The 8,260-nt window shown below is 36.8% G+C and overlaps 2 long non-coding RNA genes across 2 annotated transcripts; both read right to left on the bottom strand.

The window, feature by feature from the left end:
• Window positions 1–1,577: 1,577 nt before the first annotated feature.
• LOC149658690 (uncharacterized) lies at window positions 1,578–2,069 on the bottom strand. Its single transcript, XR_016369882.1, has 2 exons — window positions 1,824–2,069; window positions 1,578–1,762 (listed from the first exon to the last, which is right to left on the bottom strand). It is a non-coding gene; the product is annotated as an uncharacterized LOC149658690 (long non-coding RNA).
• Window positions 2,070–6,051: 3,982 nt separating this feature from the next.
• LOC149658689 (uncharacterized) lies at window positions 6,052–7,634 on the bottom strand. Its single transcript, XR_016369954.1, has 3 exons — window positions 7,163–7,634; window positions 6,676–6,866; window positions 6,052–6,599 (listed from the first exon to the last, which is right to left on the bottom strand). It is a non-coding gene; the product is annotated as an uncharacterized LOC149658689 (long non-coding RNA).
• Window positions 7,635–8,260: the final 626 nt, after the last annotated feature.

Genomic DNA, 8,260 nt, shown 5'->3' with positions numbered 1-8,260 from the left:
CTTCATCCCTGTGATTGGTTGACACGGAGCTACAGATATGAAGGGTTAGCAAAAAATGAAACGTTATGCCGGGTGTAATTTTGACGAGCAAACTAATAAAAACACTTGGGAACGATTAAATGTCAGTTATTAATTATGTATTCGAAGTTTCTTGAGAAATTGTTGGGAAAAACCAATTTTATTGAATATTTTAATTTTGGTTTGTAATACCTCCCCTCCCCCTATAGTTCCCCTACAAGAACGCTTTTCCTTTAAGCAGACGAAAAAATGGTTAGCAAAAATAAAATCGTTATTCCAGCTCGTAATATAGCGTGCAAACTGGTAAAAACGCTTGGAAATGATTAAATATTAATGAATAATTATGTTTCTGAAGTTTTCTGGTGTTTGTACTGGGAAAAAGCGTTGATAAAATACAAAATATTGCCAGAGTCATTACGGACGTACATCAGACGCTTATGCCATTAGCTGCCTCGAACTTTGGCGAGCCTTCGTCCCTCTGATTGCTTGACGCGGAGCTACAGCCATCTATGAAGGGTTAGCAAAAACTAAAACGTTATGCCGGGTGTCATTTTGGCGAGCAAACTAATAAAAACACTTGGAATCGATTAAATATGAGTTATAAATTATATATTCGAAGTTTCTTGAGAAATTGTTGGGAAAAACCAATTTTATTCAATATTTTAATTTTTGGTTTGTAATACCTCCCCTCCCCCTATAGTTCCCCTACGAGTTCGCTTTTCCTTTAAGCACGCAAGAATGGTTAGCAAAAATAAAATCGTTATTCCAGCCCGTAATTAAGCGAGCAAACAGGTAAAAACGCTTGGAAACCATTAAATACTAATTAATAATTATGTTTTTAAAGTTTTCTGGTGTTTGTACTGGGAAAAAGCGTTGATAAATTAGAAAATGTCACTACTGTCATTACGGACGTACATTAGACGCTTATGCCATTAGCTGCCTCGAACTGTGGCGAGCCTTCATCCCACTGCAGAGCTATAGCCATCTCTGAACGGTTAGCAAAAACTAAAACGTTATGCCGGGTGTAATTTTGACGAGCAAACTTATAAAAACGATTGGGAACGATTAAATATGAGTTATTAATTATGTATTCGAAGTTTCTTGAGAAATTGTTGGGAAAAACCAATTTTATTCAATGTTTTAATTTTGGTTTGTAATACCTCCCCTCCCCCTATAGTTCCCCTGCAAGAACGCTTTTCCTTTATGCACACAAGAATGGTTAGCAAAAATAAAATCGTTATTCCAGCCCGTAATTAAGCGAGCAAACGGGTAAAAACGCTTGGAAATCATTAAATATTAATCAATAATTATGTTTATAAAGTTTTCTGGTGTTTGTACTGGGAAAAAGCGTTGATAAATTAGAAAATGTTACTACTGTCATAAGTGTATGTCGAGCAAACGAGAAAAACCCTTGGGAACAATTTAATAACAGTAATGAATCTCTGGAAAAACTAATTTTATGAACTACTTTAATTTTGAATTAGGATACCTCCCCTTCCCCAATAGTTCCCATACCCGTACTCTTCCCCTTCAAGCACTCAAACAAAAAAGGTTATCAAGTAGAAAATCATTATGCCACCTCTTAATTTAACGAGCAAAGGAGTAAAATCGCTTGGGAACAATTAAGTATCAATTAAAAATGTATTTTCTAATGTTTCCCGGTATTTTCTCTGCGAAAAGTACTTTCATGAAGTGTTTCTTGGTAATACCATCCTAATTTTGTGTACTAAAGAGTTATGTATTTCTATAAATAAATTAATAGGTTTAAATACAGTTATTTAGTCGCAGTTTTACTTTAAAATTACTTTAATATATTGTGGGAAGTCGCCTTTCTATTATTTACTCTGCATCTTTTATTTTAATTAACAACTAACGCTTAATTTATATTCATTTACGTTAATTCATATTCATTCAGATTTGTCAAAGGCTTAATATAATATAAGCAGACGCATAAGCAGACGCCGTTTAATTTTCTGAGAAATTCTGAGAGTTATGCCGGGTTAGCAAAAAATCAGTAGCAAAAAAAATTAGGTAAACTAGTACCACCCATGAAAACCTATATTAAAAAACTGCAGCTTCTGAGAAGCTGCTTCTCACTGTCGCAGTTCAATTTTATGACTGCATTGATTGATAGAGATGTAACCTAGCTTTGCGTGTGCTGACAAGAGACAAAAAACTTCAGGATATTTAAACGATTTTAAATCCTGAAGATCCTGAAGTTTTTTGTCTCTTGTCAGCACGCGCAAGGCTAGATTACATAGAGACCTAGCTTTGCGCGTGCTGACAACCGATGTTGTAACAGAGTATATACAGAATAAGCTGTCGTTCGAGATAGGGAGTTGCCTATCCTATAGCTTGAAAACCAATTTCCGAACGCGCATTCTTTATCCATGATTTAACGACTACCATTAAAATATTACCCTGGTAAATTAAGGTTTACATTATCATGGTAAATTACCGTATATATTACCATGGTAAATTACCCTTACATTACCCTGGTAAATTACCGTATATATTACCATGGTAAATTACCCTTACATTACCCTGGTAAATAGGTTCCCTAGCTGTTTTAATACCCATTATATTATTGACGACGGTCACAAGAAAACAAAAAGCATTGATGTGTTTCGATTGAAATAAAGAAAAAAAACCTTTATCCAGCTCTCAGAAATACAATGACATTTAATAATAATAGAACTAGTGTGGTTGGTTATAATATGTTTAAGTGTTTAATATTGTTACGAAGAATGAAGTAAGTTAAACTGTTTTAAGGGGATGGCCTGTTTTCGAATGATATGTTTTTATCTCAAGCGACGCATAATCGTCCCTTAGTTTACCAAATAGAAATATGTAGAATCCAGCTGTCAAGCCTGTCATTAACAAAGACGGCCAATAAATCCAGCGAAATTTTCAAAGGAAAATTACAAAATTACACAGTTAAGGTATTACATCTGGTATAATTAGTGGGGCAGAAGTGATTCTGTCCTATTAGACTATTCATTTATTTGAACACGGGGTTCCGAACCACCCTGACATAGTCAATAGTGGAGTAGTCAATGTAGCATCTGCCTTTGGTAGTAGTCGAAGAGCAAACTTTTTAGGCTTAACTCGAAAGAAATAAGACGTTAGTGGCAATGTTCCAAAAGGTCCAAAAAGGAAGTCATAAGAAGCGAAAAGGCAAAAGAAAAAAAAAATGGTAGAGTGTACGGTAGTAAGAAGAAATAAAAGTGAAAAACTCTTTCATTTCTTTTATCTATTTCTCTGTTTGTTTTGAGGATTTATCAAAAAAAATGTAGGCCGACTTTATCCGGAACTATGGGGGGTGAACTAAGGAGGTTTAATGAAGAAAAATATATAGTAATAACGTGACCCCCACGGAACTACCCCCCCCCCTCCCCTCCCAAGTTCGGAAGAATATATATTTTCTCAACGATTTGGTAACCTTTAAGGCTCATTTGGTTTCATATTTATTATATTATTCCTCGCGTTTATTATGTACGATCATTTAGACCGTACGAAATATGGTCCATTTCCTATCAAAACGTTTTCTTTATCACAAAGGCCGCAAAAACAAAATTATATTCTATATTATTTAAACAAAATCTTACTCCATTTAGCCTATATTTCTTCAAATATTCCTTTTTTGAATTCAAAAATAATGGTCATCAGTAAATAGTAGGCTAAAACTAAAATAATAAATATCCAAGATAAAAAACCAAACGTCAAATGAAAAATATTTTAAATATAGCGAGAAAGTTCGGTCCATATTATTTTTTAAGAAACCTCAATTCATTGTCTACTTTCATCATTCAAGAAATGACGCAAACTTAAAGCCAAACTCTGCCCTTTACACGAAAAACTAATTTTTAATATAATAACTGAACTCCTTTCCTGGTTTCTCGCCGGGAATAGATTTCCTAATTTTTGGTTACCCGAGTGTCCAATCCATGTCCGATATATTCCACGTATTTGAAACGGATGCCAGAGTTTAGACGCACATTTAGAGCAGAGCTTCGCTTTATCCTCTGTGTTTGTCACGTAGGTTAGGGAAAGTGGATCGACTTAAAGATAACAAGTTGGGAAAACCAAAATATTACCTCTCCGAGTCAAGAGGTCTACTACTACAATCTTATTTACCTAGATATAGAATTATTTCTCTTTTTTCAAGTAAAAATTTACGAAATATTGAAGCAGTATTCCAAGCATAGCGAATAATACAGTAAAGCAGACGACATTTTACATCCAATAAGGATAAATCTTGGACACATGGAAATCAGTCAATGGGGAAAAGATCAGGAAATGAAGTCTACGCTTCAGCTGTTTACCGTATATTCTGATAGCTACATTCACAACTGGTTTGCAGTGTAAACACTATCGTCTCGTCTCACCTCAACAATATTCTTAGTTTGCCAACATGAATGTTAATGTTAAATAACACCAAAGCTAAATTGTAGCTAGACGCACTATTAGTCAATGCGCACCATAGAGAGAATAAAATGTCTGTAGCTACTACCCGTTTACCATTAGCCCTATTACTATTCTAATTGCCACCATGATCTTTTCTTCTATTATAAAATCTTAACCTGATTATTTAATAGTGTATTTAACTTTCGGCTCACTCTGAACCGTTGATGTCTCTTCATTTCAGACACGAAAATCAAAGCCCAAAGTTTACTTCACCTCAGGCCTCAATTATTTACTCTTTGTTTCACTAAGCCTATTGCGGATGATACTTCATATACCCGCCGGAGTCTGGGTCTTAGTTTTCTTCATGATATCACTAAACCAAGGATTATTCTATATACAGATGTAGTATAGCTTAAGTAATATATAAACAGCCATTTCAAATAACAATATTAAAAAAAATCATTGGAATATCAAAATGAAACAGAGCTTCAAAGCTACAAAAGTACTAAATGCATCATAATTACGAAAAATACTTCCACATATTCACTTTATATTATGGAAAAAGGGAATATTAAGGTTCTGTATGATTTCTTAGCACACCAACACCAGGCTAACTGCTAACGCGACGCACTAGTGTAACAATGGACGGACACACACAGACAAAAACATAGACTGCTTTTTAACTCTTTCCGTATTAATTTTGAGTTGAGAAACAAGATTATCTTTAATATTTAAATAAATATAATTATTTTTAATTATTTTAATCTTCAATAATTAACATTAATAATAGTTAAATCGTTTAAAATAAAGTTATACCTATTATCATCTCAAACTTTGCTAATATTAACGTTTAAAGTGAAGGGTACCCCTCTTGCCGCTTTCTTCAAATTTTGGGGTATATATACGATTCGTTTCCATTATAACAGTAAGGAAAAAGCGCAATTGCGAAAACCATTGGTGGCGGTCCCACCTTAGGTAGGCTAGACGTTTCTCGTAACCCTAGCTGATCGCCGCGTATATCCTAAAACCAAACGATGATAATGAGAAGCCAATGAGACAGATTGGTGTCTATTGGAATAGACGGAAGACCAGTAGATGGTGGTGTTAGAAGCCAGAATGTACAGACTGGTGTCCAAATGGGATGGACAAAGACCAGAAGATGGTGGTGATTAGAAGCCAGTATGTACAGACTGGTGTCCATGTGGGATGGACAATGACGAGAAGATGGTGGTGGTTAGAAGCTAGTATGTACAGACTGGTGTCCATGTGGGCTGAACAATGACCAGAAGATGGTGGTGGTTAGAAGCTAGTATGTACAGATGGTGTCCATGTGGGCTGGACAATGACCAGAAGATGGTGGTGGTTAGAAGCCAGTATGTACAGACTGGTGTCCATGTGGGATGGACAAAGACTAGAAGATGGTGGTGTGAGAACTCAAGTAGAGTAGCCATTTCCGTGACTGTGAAAGCAGTTCGGAAATGGCGAACACGTTTGCTCCGATTTGGAAACTGCGAACGCGGTCACGTGGGTGTAACAACAGACAGACAGACACACACACAGACAGACACACAGACACACACGATCGTTACAGAACCTCTCCGTGACATACGTCACTCGGAGAGGTAAAAAGGATAAAGAAAATGGAATATAAAGTCCGCAACACGGACAAGTCAAAAGTGGCAGCGGGAAACTCGCAAAGTCATCCGTCTATATTCATCAACTATACACAGGCGGAGACTTTGGTTGGTCGCGCGCGTCAAACAAAGTCCAACTTCATCTCTTTTGTCGCGTCCTGAAAATCCCATTTCATTCACGCATCAAAATCCAGGGAAGAAGCCTACAAAGATTCAGTTCGAGACGTTTCGTTACTAGTCTCGAGGCAAATAATTTGAGTAGCTTAACCCTATGGTGGTGATAAACATTTTCCATTGTAGAAGAGCCATGTTAAAAAGGCTGGGAAACGCTGACTTTCAACCTCCAATCGTAACAGCGCAAGTAAGAGTGGGAGAAGGATAAAGCACTTCCTGACCTACTTTTATTGATAGCTCTGTTTGCTAATCTTTTGGTTAACGGGGGTTGAGGGCACTGAGAATGGGGGGGGGTTTGAGCCCTAGAATTACTCCCTAGACGGTTGCCTCCATCGTATGGAATGATCTAACTCACTCCGAGCTTCTCTGTAAGGATGAAGGGATAACCAAGATGGGAAAACGTTTATCTACGATGTATCCCAAATCGGTTATATTTTGTTACCAGATTCTATAGGGCAGAAGATGGTTTGCCCACGATGTAATGAAGTTAACAGCGACAGCCTAAGATTACGCGAGATGATGAGACGGCTTTGTTAACGGTTGGCTATACAGATTATAAACCGTGGGAGTTCGCTCGGAAAAATGGCTCCATAAATTATTCCTTTATCCAGCTCCTTATTCGCTGGATGTTTTCTTTATGGTAGATTATACAAGTCCTTTATTTTTGTTGAAAATTGGAAGGGAGAAGGTTGCACCGCTAGAGATCTCAATTTCGGAATCCCAATTAGGTAGAACAAAATTATAGATTAAACCTCAACTGATAAATAAATCTAAAGCTTTATAAAACGGTCCTTAATTAACTAGATAACGCCTATTAATTAATCGAATTAAACTAATCGCCAAGCAACCACACCGAATCCCCAGAGTCAACCCTGCCTGCCACGAGTAAAATTTAATTACGGGGAATAAGGGATATTCTCACTACTTACCCAGACATCACCAAAAACCAAAAACCTAAAAAAGAAGATAAAAATAATTATTAAACTTACAAAAAAGGTCTAATTAGGGCGTGTGAATGAAGGGAGTTAGTCTAAAGAGAGACACTCATTTTAGGCTTAGCTCGGAGTCTTTGTCTTTTTATTCTCACATACTAGATTAAGCAAAGTTTACTCAAGAGGTTGGTGGGCTAAAGAGAATTATCTCTTAGCCGCGTTGGAGTAATAAAAATGCGTTTAAAAAAAAACAAAGATCTTTACAAAAAACCAGGGATAGTGGAGGGAGGACTAAGTTAGGCTTAGCGACTTCACCCTATTCAGGAACTTAGTAGATGAGAAGACGGAGGAAGTGTTAAGTGGTGATTTACATTTGGCTTACTAAGTAAAGTACACGAACCCGATGTTATTGAAAGTTTCAGTATCTAAAATAACAACACGACGCGAATATTTATACGGGTGGGACCAAAGACAACGTAGCTTTTAGAGTCGACATAGACGGGGAAACTCTCGCTGGTTAAAACATTTTGACGAATTTAATAACTTTTTAGAAATTTATTTCTATTACTACAGTACACGCTTTAGCTTTAGGTTCCTCTAATAAAGGGCCATTAGCGCTATGGAAGCAATTAAAATCGTGGGAGGATCCAAAGAGGGGGAGGGAATGTAAAAGCGAAAGTGGTTTGGAGAGGAAATCCGGAGTTTCGTTTTCGCAGAGCAAACTTATCTTCCATTCTACGTACGGAGGAAAACTCCTAGATTGATAGTCCACCATAAAACATCTTACGGCGCGCTAACGAAAAAGGGACGCAAAAAAATATCCTAAGGCGGCAAAAAAAATTAGGAAAACACAAAATATAGTCGAGGTTTTATGGCGGTTAAGGTTTTTATTTCTATTTTCCTTTTATTCTACTCTGGGGAATGTTGAGAGGAAAAGCGCGTCAACTGCCCAGGGTAGTTAACATTAAGGGGTATTGCACTCAATGTATTTTCTATCAGCGCCTGTAGAAATGTTTCTTTCAAATGACACCGGTGTTCTGGGAAAAGCCCTCATACAGGCGGAGTCTGATGAGAGCTACCAAATTTCCGCATCGA

This window comes from Phalangium opilio, unplaced genomic scaffold (assembly GCF_054372755.1).
Source record: "Phalangium opilio isolate 3A_F unplaced genomic scaffold, DU_Popi_V2 ptg000075l_1, whole genome shotgun sequence".
Taxonomy (NCBI): Eukaryota; Metazoa; Arthropoda; class Arachnida; order Opiliones; family Phalangiidae; genus Phalangium; species Phalangium opilio.
This window is presented reverse-complemented; position numbering and strand designations above follow the sequence as displayed.